Consider the following 14,008-nt stretch of genomic DNA (forward strand, 5'->3'; position numbering starts at 1 on the left):
TACTGGCACAAAAGCAGATACGTTGATCAACAAAATTGAATTGAAGACCCAGGCATAGAGCAACACATCCATGGACATCTGCTTTTTTAAAAGAAGCCGGAAATACAAACTGGAGAAAAAGACAGCATCTTCAACAAATGGTTCTGGTCAAGCTGTATATCTGCATATAAAAGAAGGCAAATAGGCGGTATTTATCATTTTGCACAAAGCTCAAGTCCAAGAGGATCAAAGTACTCAATATAAAACCAGATGTACTGAACCTGATAGAAGAGAAAGTGAGGAAGAGCCTTGAACTCACTTGCACAGGAAAAGCCTTTCTGAACAGAACACCATTAGTGCAGGCACTAAGATCAACAATTATTAGATGGGACCTCATGAAACTGAGGGGCTTCTGTAAGGCAAAGATCACCATCATTTGAACACAGTAGCAGCCTACAGATTAGGAAAAGATTTTTACCAACCACATGTCTGATAGAGGGCTAACATCCAAGATATATAAAGAAGCAACCCCCCCCAAACAAAAACAACTAGATGTTAAGAAAACAACTTAATCAAACAATGGGGTACAGATCTAAGCAGGTGTTCTCAAAGAGGAAACTCAAATGGCTGAGAAACAAAGAAACATTTTACACTCTGAGTCATCAGGGAACTTTGAATCAGAACTACTTTGAGTTTTCATCTCATACCTATCAAAATGGCTAAAATCAATAAAACAAGTGACATCTCATTCAGATAGATCTCCCTGGGAAAGGGCAATAGAATAGGTGGTTACAGATGGACCGGGTGGGGGAGCTGGAATGGGAGGGTGAAGGGGGAGGGAGAGGAGAGCTGTAAATGAGGGTGGGGATATGGGGAGAGACAGCTAAAATTAAGGGGCATTTGAGGGGTGGTATGGAAACCTAACTCACTGGAAACTTCTTAATGTGTATGCGTATATGAAGGTGATCTAAATGAAATCACCAAACAATGGGGGCGGGGTGGTGGTGGTGGTGGTGGTGGTGAGACAAAATCCCAACTGGCCATCTCTTGTCACAAAATGAAGCTTCCAATTCTGGGCCCGGGTCACATCTAATTGAGTTTTTGGTCAAAGGTGTCCCATAGGAATGTCACCAAACAACCTAGGCTCTTGCCAAGACTATAGGTTGCTTACCACAAACTGATAGCCAGGCCCTATTTCTGAAGACAACATCTACATAACTCTTTAAACACGGAGAAGTTGAGCTGGTGCCTGCGTAAAGCCTGCACCCCTATGTTCTAGTGTCTTTGGTATGGGAAAGTCTTTGGCATGCTACCCAAAGAGAAACATGAACACCAACACAGGTACAAACCCTTTGAACTACAATGAAGTCCGGAAAGATAGGTTAGTGTCATGGTGGCGCATAGCTTGTGGGAGTAACTAACCCATGTCCTATTTGACTTAAGGCCCCTCCACAAGATGGAATCCCTATCTTACACTGCTTGGCTAACTAAGAACCTGAGACTAGATCCTCCAGAGACCTAGGGAAAACATATACTCAGTGATTTTTCAAGTATACAGCACTTTGTGTCAGTGTGCTGTACAGTAGGCCTTTTGATTGCTCCTACTGTTTGAGATGTTGAATTCTGTCACCAACATCTCTCCAATTGTCACTTTGCCCAATCCTTCTTTTTGATTTTATGAATCTTTTATTCAGTGTTTCATGTTCAGCTATCATGTCAGAAATGGCAATGTTTCCTTTTTTAATAAATGTCCTTTTAGTTGATATTTTATTATACTAACTGTAGTTTCACATGCAATTGTAGGGGACAACCTTGGGTGCCAGTTCTCATGAGATGGGGGACTCTTGTCTTGCCATGACCTATGCTAGGCTGGCTGGTCCACAGGCTTCTATCTTGCTGTAGGAGCACTGGGTCTACACATATGCTCTACCGAGTCCTTCTCTCAAGTGGCTTCTGGGGACTTGAACTTGCAGTCTCATGCTTGTGCCATACGTGCTTTATATACTTAGCTCCATTTCCAAAGACTTATGCACAAACTTAACAACAATGAATAAATCATTTTTCTTTAAAAATATTTTATTAATTCTTTGAGACTTTCATACAATATATTCTGATCATGTTACCCCCATAATTCCTCCCAGATCCACCCATATAATCCCTTCTATATCTCCCCAATTTCATGTATTCTCCTTTTTTCTTTGAGACAGGGTCTCTCTAGGTAGCCTTGGCCATCCTGTAACTCACTATGTAGACCAGGCTGGCCTCAAACTCACAGAGATCTTCCTGCCTCTGCCTCCTGCGTTCTGGGATTGAAGGTATGAGCCACAACACTCCAGCTCTATTCTCCTTTTAAGAAAATAACCCATTGAGTTATTTGTGCTGCCTGTACAATTCTGGGTGTGGAGCCATCCACAGAGCATAGTCAATCTCCCAGGAGTCATACCCTTAAAGAAAATTGACATTCCTTCCCCCATAAGACACCAACTGTCCATAGCGAGGGGTGGGAGCTCCTGCATCCCTGCACACTCAATGCTAGAATGTTGAGTGGCTTGATCTCATGCAAGCCTTCTGTCTTTAAAGTGAGATTTGTAGAATCCTTGCCTCTCTTTAACTTCCTTCCTTCCCCCTTCAAAGACCCTTGTGACTGGGCTGCAGGCATCTAGATAATGCAGGATCGTATCTCCATCTTAACATTTTAACTCAACTACACTGGCAAAGTCTTCATTTTTAATTTTTTTTTGGCCACATAAGGCAATGCTTTCAGAAGTTCATGAAACCTCAAATAGACATCTTTTGAGGACCATCCTACAGTCTGCCACACTGATAAGTTGCTTTCCAGAGGGACTGTACCATTCTGCATTCTCATCATCAACATGAGTGATTCAATCTTACTGCTTTGTCCCTGGTATTTGTTGTTACTGCTAGTTTTCATTTTTGCTTTTCAGAGCAGGTCTGCAGTGGAATCTCACTGTGGTTTTTTCTAATTTTCAACACTCAGATGACTAACAGTATTGAATATCTTTTCATGTATTAATTTAGTACCCATATATAATTTTCATTGAAATATGTGTTCATGACTTTACCCACTTTCTTTTTCTTTTTTGGGATAGGGTTTCTCTGTGTAGCCCTGGCTGTTCTGGTACTCACTCTGTAGACCAGGCTGGCCTTGAACTCATAGAGAATGTGCACCACCACCACCCAGCTGACTTTGCCCACTTTCTAATTGTTCACTTTTTAGTGTTATGTTTGGAGACTTCATTATATGTTTAATTACTAATCTTTTGTCAGATAAATAATTTGAAAATGCACTGTTCTACTCTGTAGCTTAGTTTTTGCCCTCCTCACCCCGTTTCCTTCATAGCCAAGAAGGTCCTTAACTTACCTGGACATGGTGATTCATACCTATAATTGCAGGCCTCAGAGAACAGAGAGAGATGGATGGATCTGTGGCCAGTCTGGGCTACTTAAGGAATTACAGGCCAGCCTGGGCTAGGTACTGAAACTGTCACAAGCAAACAAACACAGTTCATTAAGATCAAATTAATTAAATTAAATTAATCAATGAGGCCTAGTTGTCAGGTTTTCATTTTATGGATCATGTCTTTCATGTCAAGTCTAAGAACTTCCTTTTTAGCCTTGGTTCAAACTTTGCTTCTACATTTTTTGTTTCTGAGGATTTTATCATTTTATGTTTACATTGAGTTTCACGATTCATTTCTAAGCTAATGGAATAAAATGTATGTACTCTGAATTTCAAAAAAGTCAGCGCAGACTCCCTCAGCCTAGACACACGGGGGAGGGCCTAGGCCCTATCCCAAAGGATATGACAGACTCTGTTAGGAAGTGTGACTTTTGCTGGTAGAATAGATGCTTTTAATAATAAAAAAACCCCTATCTTTAGCACTTAGAGATTATGTTTATGGTGTCACACATTTAGTCAGACTGTCACTTGGTGTCCAAGGAGACATCAACTATACAGTTAAATTGTCTGATGGCAGGTTTTAATAGCAAAAAAAGTTGGAAACATATGGGGGGTAGGTTGGGGTGGGGGAGGAGGGATGGGGGTGAGGGGAAGGAGAGGGAGAAGGGACTTACATGTGAAACAAGCCTGTTCCCTAACTTGAATTAATAAAAAAAAAAAAGAAAGTTGGGAAACATTCTGTTACATTTGGAGCCTATGACACTCTACTCATTTTGTTTCGCTGTGGGCTTGAGTAATGCAACTGATGCATTATTGGATAAGGTTTCTGTGAGCTGGTTTTATTTTCTGCATATTTTCACCACTTTCTGGTCTGAGAAGTAGGAAGTTGGAAGTGCCCTTTTCTGTGGCAATATTGTTGCTCTGTGGTTGAGGTCAGTGGAGAGTGAGTTTTGGATTGGGATTAGAGAGAAAGAAAAGCTTAAAATTATTTTCTTGAAGGTTGAGTCTAAACCATAAGAGTTATGTATGTTAATTCATGCCAATATTAAAACTAAAAGGCAGCAACAGATCAGAGGAAACAAGAGTCAGATGCCTTTGGCTCCATCTGAGTTATATAGTAAAGAAACACAATGTCTATTTTATCTACCCCTAAAATACTCAGAAGTGTTCACTATTATCAAGTCAAATAAATCTTTGTTCTGGTTATCTTATTTACCAAGTGTGGCAGTTTGAATAAGAATGGTTCCTATAGACTCATATATTTGGATGCTTAGTCACAGGGAGTGGCACTATTTGAAAGGATTAGAAGGATTAAGAGGTGTGGTCTTGTTAGGAAGTGTGTCTCTGGGGGTGGGCTTTGAGGTTTCAAAATCCTACAAAAAGCCCAGAGTCTGTCTGTCTGTCTCATGCCCCCCCATCTCTCTGTCAGCCTGTGGACCAGGATGTGGTTCTCAGCTACTGCTCCAGTATCCTGTATGCAGCCATGCTCCCTGCCATAATGACAATGTGTTAAGCCTCTGAAACTATAAAGAAGCCCCCAATTAAATGATTTCTTTCATAAGAATTGCCTTGGCCATGGTATGTCTTCATAGCAATAGAATAGTGACTAAGACAAGCTTCATGATGGACTTCATTCCTGCACTAGGTTGAACTAAGCTAAGGAAATATAATGTATGTACTCTGAATTTCAAAAAAGTCAGTGCAGACTCCCTCAGCCTTGACACACAGGGGAGGACCTAGGCCCTATCCAAAGGATATGACAGACTCTGAAGATCCCCCCTGGAAGTCCTCATCCTCCCTGGGGAGCAGAAAGGGGATAGGATAGGTAGGGTGTTAGTGGGCAGGGGAGGAGGGGAGAGAAAGGGAACTGGGATTGACATGTAAAATTTAAATAAAAAATGGGGAAAAAAGTCAGTGCATAAAGTAAATGACTTTTGTAATAAATATAGTACTATATTGGTAAAGATAATTACGGAGAGATTCTACTATTGCCCTTGAAGACAGATTCTGCTAAAATCAATGAAATTGCATGCATAGATAAAAGATAGAATATTCATTAATTTTCTCACGTCAAATTAAATCAGCTCACAAACTAGCAGCTACATGTGCTGGAAGAGCTATTTAAAAACACATAATCAGATCTTTATACTTTTGGAAAAAATATTACTTTTAAAGAGAATATTTATACGCTCTATTTAGTTGTCAGAAATGTAATATAATCTGAATGTTATGACTACATACTTTTTCCTGGAAATGACGGATGTAGATTTTCAAGAGCTGTGATGGAATAGCCAGTGTCCACAGTTATAGCTTGATTATAGGTAATCTACCTAAGGGAATAAGCCTCCAAAGATAAAGATTGTGTTATAACTCTTAATCACGGTGCTTTCAAAACAAAGAGGGAAGTGATGATAAAAATGGAACACAGAAGGCTGGCAATACTTTCCCCTTTTTATTTGGTCTCGCTAGTTGTTCTTTTCTGTCTGTCTGGGAGAATTCACAGGAAGGTCTTGGGTTTGCAGAATCCTTCCCCTGACCACTTCATGCTCAGATTTGGTAGGACTTGCTCACCCTTCTTAATATTTGACCTAACATGAGCACAGCACTAAGGAAGCCCCAAGAAACATATGTGTGAGGCCTGCTACTATTACCAGGGTGTCTGCCATTGGTCATTGCCGCCCTCCCATCCCCCAAGACAGGGTTTCTCTGTGTAGCTTTGAAGCCTCTCCCAGAACTCCCTCTGTAGACCAGGCTGGCTTTGAACTCACAGATATCTGCCTGCCTCTGCCTCTTGAGTGCTGGGATTAAAGGTGTGTGCCACCATCTCCGGGTTGCCATTGGCTTTTTAGATTGTCTGAGCACATGTTTTGACCTGGCCTCACTATCTCCTGCTGTTACACATTTCTGAGATAAATACGTCCTGATTATTTGATTATTTATAGTTTATGCAAACAGGTTCTACAAATGAAGGGGAACTGTGTCTATATGCTGAACAGTGTAACACGTTCACTGTAGACGCTAAGGCCCTTCTTGAGGCCTTTTCACTTTCTTGGCTTTATTTGTTTTTTTGAGGGTGGCATTCCACTTCTCAGGACCAGGCTCCGTTCTGCCAATAACCCCAGTGCTTTGGTTCTCCTGTAAACCATTTTTTCCTTTTTCTTTTTTTCCTCTCCACCTTGACATAATAATTACCTAGTCACCAACCATGCTGTGCAATAGACGGTCCTCTATGCCTTGTTGTAGGTATCGGTATCTTCACATAGCATCTCGCTGGAGCCTAGAGCAGGTTGGACACAAGAGAGGCTGTGTTCATGATTTTCACATGTTCTGAAGTCCGAGTAAAGCCTCTGGTGAGACTCAGACCCAGCTGAGCTGTGTGTGTTGATTACGGTAATGGGGGCTCGAGCAGCTTTCAGATCAAAGGGTCTGCTGTGGTTAAGACCAGATTTCCTGCATTATACTTTCCAAAGGAGAAATGGCCCCTTTCCTCCCTGTTTGTCTTCTGGGACACAAAGCACGCTGAGACATCACTTCTTGCTCATCAGTACTTTGTGATCAAACAACAAAGACCTTAAAATTAGAAGAAAATGTATAAAATTCATGGCCTGGGTTTGTTTTGAGGGAGTCACTTGGGTGTCATAGCCTTTATCCTTTTATTACTACTATTAAATGATCCTTACAGTCAACATGTTACATGTGAGCAGGCACACAGAAATAGTATGGCACTCCTATAGTGGAATTCTACACAGGAGAATCTCCCGTTTTTTTCATGTTCAAGCGTTATATAAATAAAGATGTGATGATTATTACTTATGCTTTAATTATTATAAAAGCTAGGCCTACAAGGCTGGGAACACACATTTTCTAAGAAAACAGGGAACAGCTCTGTTTTTTTTTTTTTTTTTTCTTCTGGCCATACCTAGTAGAAAGCTATTGATTTTCCTCCAGGGATAAAATGGGACTGCTAGTATTGTTTTAAAATGCATTAAAGTGGTGCATAATTTAAATGAGCCCAGCACTGCTAATTATTCTGGCCTGTGTTCTGTTGCTTCTGTGCTTTCTCTGATGTAAACAAGAGAATTCCTCCTAATTGCCTAAAATAGCTTTGAGGAGCTGCAGCTTTTTTCCCCCTTCTGTTTTTGTATGAAAATTTTGCAGTTTATATATTTAAGGAAGAGACAGAGAGTATGATTGCTTAGGACACTTTTTTCTAAAGAAGAGCACATTACTATTTATATTTTTCAGCCTTTAAAATCAAATTAAGGTGCTAATTAAGCTATTCATTTACTAGAGCGGAAAATAATTACACAATGTGTATCTGGAGGAATGAGTAGCCTCACGTGCATCCAAAGGAGTTGCAAGTGGGCGTGGACGGCCCCATGGAATACAGTGCACCGAGCGCATAATGAAGAAATCAGACCTTTGCTTGGAGACAGCGTGGCAATTACTTTCCCAAAAGGACATTGACTTGTGGGTGTGTCCACATCATTCTTTACAGCTTAGACTTTCGACATGTGACTTAAAAACTGCAGCCTGTTCTAAAATTTCATCAGCTGTTGACGGAATCTGAACCAGTTAAGGTCCCCTAAGCTTGCTGGATCTAGGTATACAGCCAGAGCCCTGACAAGATGTGTGTATCACCAGAAGCAGCCCTGTGGCTGAAAGTCTTCCCCTTGAGTGTGAGGGAAATACCAACTCGGTAGTTACGGTGGTTGCATAGTTACCAGAGAGGGTGAAAACAGGGAGCACAGACATGATGATCCGGTAGGGCAGTGGTGTGTAGAAAGAGTTAAAGTATTTAGTTGGGAGGGGAACTTCCTCCCTCACCTTTCCTCTCCGCACACAGAGAGGTACTTCATCATTTAAGGGCTGTTGAAGAGGACTTCACCTATCTGGAAAGATGTGGTGTGTGTAGCAGGCGGTGTGACTCTGGCGTTGGAAGTCTAGAGGATAAGGAGAGCGGACTAACCACTCTATTGGATTGGGGAGAGGGAGGGGAGGAAGGGAGAGGGAGAGAGATCTGCCTCAGTAGTTTTGAAGGGACGACACAGGGGACTTGCCATCTGGAAGGAGTGAGAAGGTGCCAGAAAACAGGCTATTATGTGTTACTGACATAAAAGGCCAAGTGGGGAATCACGAATGATCACAGAGGCTATAATTGTGTCCACCTGGTCTAAATGTTGCCAGAGGACCAGGCCTAGAGGAGAGTGAGCTTTGAAGAACCCGTTGCTTTCTGATCAAGAGGGTCCATGTGGTCCTGCTTTCTCCTGCCTTCTTTCCCGTCTTCCTGACTTGACACCCCCACCCCCATCAAAACATCAGCCGGAGAAGGAAGAGGGTGAGGGAGGAGAGATATCCGTGTCAATCAATTACTAAGGAAGTCCGAGAGACCCCTTTTCTCACAGTGAGTATGCAGCCTTGAAGAAGAGGGCGGGAAAGGAGGAGGGTTAAGAGTCCAGAGTTATAATTACTCTCTAGAATTGGATGTTCTAGTTTCTGAATCAAGGCTGTTATTCATCCAGGCTCCAGGAAACATTATTACCACTGCTAAATAAAGTAGAGTGGAACAGTGGGAGGCACATATAAAGTTGTAATTTAATTATATTATGATATTTGCTTGAGTAACACTGAAATATTCAATTCCTACCAGGGTTGTAGGAAAGGAGGAAGAGGTCTAAAAGTGGGGGGAGGGAGGGAGGGAAGGAGTGGGAGGGAGAAGAGAGAGAGAGAGAGATTGAATTGGAAAAGGAAATACAGTAAGCAATCTTTCCAGGTGCCACCCTGCAACCCCCAGGAAACAAGGGCAGACTTGCTGTGGAAGAACGATTACCATTCCCTCAGGATTACTGTAGGGTAAGATCTAATGAGCAGAAATTCAGGAACAGAGGTTGCCAGAATGGCAGGAGGTAAGGGCTTTGTCTCACTGTGACAAAGGTCAGCAGAACCATACGTAACAGAGTTAAAGCCCTAATGCAGTTAGACTTCTAGACTTATTGGAAACAGGTCACTACATGATGATACAAGAATGTTTTAAAGAGACATCCAGGTATCCTCAGGAATGACAAAGTAATGAGGAATTATCTAAAATAAGCATGGAGAAATAAAACAAATAGTTTTCTAAACAGAAACAAGTAGCCAGTGATAAATTCCCTTTCCTGTTTTTCAACTCATTCTATTTGTATACAGCATCATGGGTAATTTCTTTGAATTTATCTATTTTTACTTTTCTCTTCAATTGTCTATTGTTTCAACAATCTATCCGCTTGTAAAACTGCAGCAATTATATATTTTGTTGTTTAGAATGGTATCCCTATGTAGCCCATGCTGGTCTTGAACTCAAGATCTCCCTGTCTCTGGCTCCCAAGTGCTGGAATGCTGGGATTATCATCACGACTAGCTACTTCTGGTTTGAAAGCATTGGTTCTCCAAGTTATGCCATCTTTTCAGGCAGTGACACTGGAGGTGTAGTTATTAATGCTGCCAGGGATCTTGTTACTAAAGCCCACATACTGGGGAGCCAGAGAATCACGGCAACACATACAGGTTTCTAAAATTCTGGTTTCGCTTGAAAACTTTGAATCTTGTCATTGGTGACACTTTCTGCCAGTTGCTTCACTTAAAGGAGCAGGCTTCATTTGATTTTGAGAAAATGTCTGCCAATTATCCTTGTCTGAATAGCCACAGTTCACCTGTCAGTCAGTCTTTTAAGTAAAGATGGGGTTCCTTGAAAAAGCGGGTGACGTCAGCTTGCTACTCAATCCCGGCAGGGCTTTGCCTTGAGACAACCATCATGTGCTGGTATTCAGTAGAGGCGTTTTTTGTGCTTCCCATTTGGTCACAGGGAATATTAAAAAGACATCGCTCCAAGGTCAAGACTTAATAAAATTATTTTTCTTTCTGCTTCAGCAAGCACTTTGTTAAGTGAAACTGGCATCTTAGAGACTTCCTGTGAATGCACAGTGGTGAGGGACACAGTGGTTGCTAGCATGATTTGGTGCCACTGCCTTGGTCTGTATTACAGCACCAGAAATTCTAGCTGTCTTTGCCCTTAGACCATCAAATACGTGTCAGCACAGTGACAAAGACAGACAGCGTCGTGGTATTAGTACCAACGTAGCTTTGATCTGGGGGCCCCTGAGAGGGCCTTAGGGGACCCTACCAGTCCTTAAACCACATTTTGAGACTATTGGTCTCAAAAGCAACAAGATAAATGCCTTCCAAAGAAAGGTGTGAATTAGAATGTTTGCTGGGCAAAAAAACAAAACAAAACAAGAACCCCTCAAACTTATTACTTGACAAATCATACTCACATTAAGTGATAAAATTTTATTTGTAGAAATTAAATGCTAGTGTTAAAGTATAAACAGTAGTAGCATTTAGATCAGCATCTCAGGCTGCTTTTATTTTATATTAGTTAGGGGGACATCCTGGAGGGAGGGTCACATTATTAATTGATTTTAAATATGAAGAAGTTTCAAATCTGGGGAATGTACAGTTAAAGATTATGGATTGTGTGTATCTACTTCCCCCCTCCATCCCTTAGTAAACAATGAAACAATTGGCATTTTAAAGGCTATAAATTTATTACATCCAATAATGAAGGAGACTTCTCAAGACAAACAGAAACTGAGGGTGCTCACCACCACCAAGATGATTCTCCAAACCAAGATAAAGTGAGTCACCCACGACAAAAGGAAAGGAACAAAGAAACGTGAAAGCCCCAATTCAATGGTAAAAGCAGGTACACAGTTAAATTCAGAATGCTCTCATTCTGTGTTAGTGCCTGTAAATCATGTCTTAGTATGAAGATTAAAAGTCAAAATGGGCTGGAATATAGCTCATTTGGCAAAGTACTCGACTAGCATGCCCAGGGTCCTGGATTTGATGCTTTGCATCTCGGAAATTGGCTATATTATTCCTGTAGTGCCCACACTTGAAATGTGGAGGAGATAGGATCAGTTCAAGGACATGCATGCGTGGCTGCATAGTGACTTCACGTCCAGCCTAGGCTACACAAGATCCTGTCTCAAAACAAAACTATCAAAAAGTAAAGCATATTAATATAAGGATGGTTATAATAACTTATGAAGAGATATTCAATATAAAAAGATATAAATTGCCACAACAACAATTCTCAGTGAGAGAGTAGTAGAGTAAACTTGTGTGTGTAATTATATACATATATATTTATTTTGTTGATTATTTTGGTGATGGTATTGAGGATTGAACTGGGACCTTGGGTATGTTAAGCAAGCGCTTACATCCCAGGCCTACCTATGTATTCATGTGTATATATGTACGTGGTAAAAAAAATCATAAAATTTGTATGTACATACCACATCTCAGGCAGTGAAAGCAATATTGATCAAAAACAAAAAATCTGGAAGCATCATATTCCCTGACTTCATAATATACTGCAAAGCCGAATAAGTGAAAGTAACTCAGTTATGGCATAAATGCCAACATACTATCAATGGATCCAAACAGAGAGCCCAGAAAGTTAATCCCAGCTTTTACAACCAGTTGAGTTTTGATGGGTGCAGCATTTTCTTTCAGACTCAGAAGAGGTACAGAGATCTACTATTGTCAGCTCTCATGGATATCTGGTTTTCATTAATATAAGAAATAAACAACCCTATGGTGGTGACCTTGCTCAGCCTTGATACAGGAAGAAAGGGCTTGGTCCTGCCTCAACTTGGTATGCCAGACTCTGTGGACAGGGTAGGGGTGGGGGGGTGAGGGTGTGGTGTGGGAAGGGGGGAGGTGGAGGGCCAGAGAAGGGGAGGGGAGGAGAACCATTAGTATGTAAAATGGAAAGAACATTTTTTAAAGATTTTATTTATTTATTATGTATACAATTATCTGCATGCATGCTTGCACACCAGAAGAGGGCACCAGATCTCATCACAGATGGGTGTGAGCCACCATGTGGTTGCTGGGAATCGAACTCAGGACCTCTGGAAGAGCAGTCAGCGCTCCCAACCTCTGAGCCATCTCTCCAGCCCCAGGAAAGAACATTTCTAAATAAAAAAGTTAAAAGAGAAATATACAAGAATAAACGTTATTATTTGGAGGTCATGTGATCACTCACCTAGAAGTTGAAAGAATCTAGGTTTCTCATAGAATTAATAAGAAAGTGTCATGTAAACTATTTGCCTCAACAAATAGAAAATGGGGGACTGGAGAGATGGCTCAGCTGTTAAGAGCACTGCCTGCTCTTCCAGAGGTCCTGAGTTCAATTCCCAGCAACTACATGGTGGCTCACAACCATCCGACTACAGGACTACAGGGATACATGCAGGCAGAACACTGTATACATAATAGATACACAAATCTTAAAAAATAAAAACAGAAAAGGGAAGAAAGAATATCCCATTTACAACCATGACAAAGGGTACTTAAGACTAATTCCATCAAGAAATAAATATAATCATTTAGAAGTAAAATAAATTTTTACATAAAGATATTCACCTAAGTGAGTGGATATACATAATATTATTATTGTAGACAAAGACTCTGTATTGAGAAATTGCTTTTTCCCCAAGATTTGCAAATTAAATGTAATTAAATGCTCAATAGAGAATGTTTTGTGGAACCTGAAAAGATGCTTATAAAATTTCTAAGAAAGATCTGGCAAGGCAAGCAGTCACAGCACCTTTGAAGACCAGGATGGGAGCTCTGTCTTGCCAGATATCAAGAGCATTAAAGAAAGTAAAACTAAATTTACTTAGAACAAGAGCTGACCCAGACTAAATGCTCAATACTTGTTAACCATAATTGTTATGTTGTTCACACATTTTCAGTATTTATTCTTTTGAAGTAAATCTCAGCATTTTAACTTCTCCCAGTATTAAAAACAGTTTAAAAACATATATCTGGAGAATTTTAAAATGAAGAGATGGAGCTGTCATTCAAATCATAGGGCCCTTAATAGACAGGGCTCTGAATTTTTATTTCCTTTTTCTTTTGTGTCTGCTAACCCCGCCTTCTTTAATCATGAGGGAGTGTATTTGTGCAGTGCCTAGATGCAAAGAAATAGGGAAATAAGAAGTCACAATGGAAAGTGAATAAAGAAGCATTATGCAACGCAACAAAATACTATTTATTCATGAAGAAAAATGGAAGCCTGTCATCTACATAAAATTCAGAGGGAGCTGCAAGATATCATGTTAAGCAAAATAGTCCAGAAAGATAATGCTGCCTGATCTTTCTCATAAGTGGAAGCCAGAAAGTCATCAACCTGAGTGAATACAGAATAGTGATTACTACAGGAAGAGTAGGGGCGGGGTAGGAATGGGTAAGGGATGGCAGGATTGGATCCAGTGCATACCATATGTGTGTGTTGAAATAGCACAATGAATCCCATAATATGTATAATATATATATATATATATATTATATATATATATAATTAAAAATAAAAATAAGTCAAGGGAAGGAATACAATTGAATTCAAAGTAGAAAAAGAACAACTGATCCAAAGTGATAAATTGCTGTTTAAAAACAAATCTCTCTTTCAACAAAATGCCACTTATTATCCATGTGTCAAGCACTATGGCTAGCTTAAGAACTATGAAGATAGTTCTTCATAGATAGATCAGGCTGGCC

Source organism: Cricetulus griseus (assembly GCF_003668045.3).
Source record: "Cricetulus griseus strain 17A/GY chromosome 1 unlocalized genomic scaffold, alternate assembly CriGri-PICRH-1.0 chr1_0, whole genome shotgun sequence".
In the NCBI taxonomy this organism is placed as follows: Eukaryota; Metazoa; Chordata; class Mammalia; order Rodentia; family Cricetidae; genus Cricetulus; species Cricetulus griseus.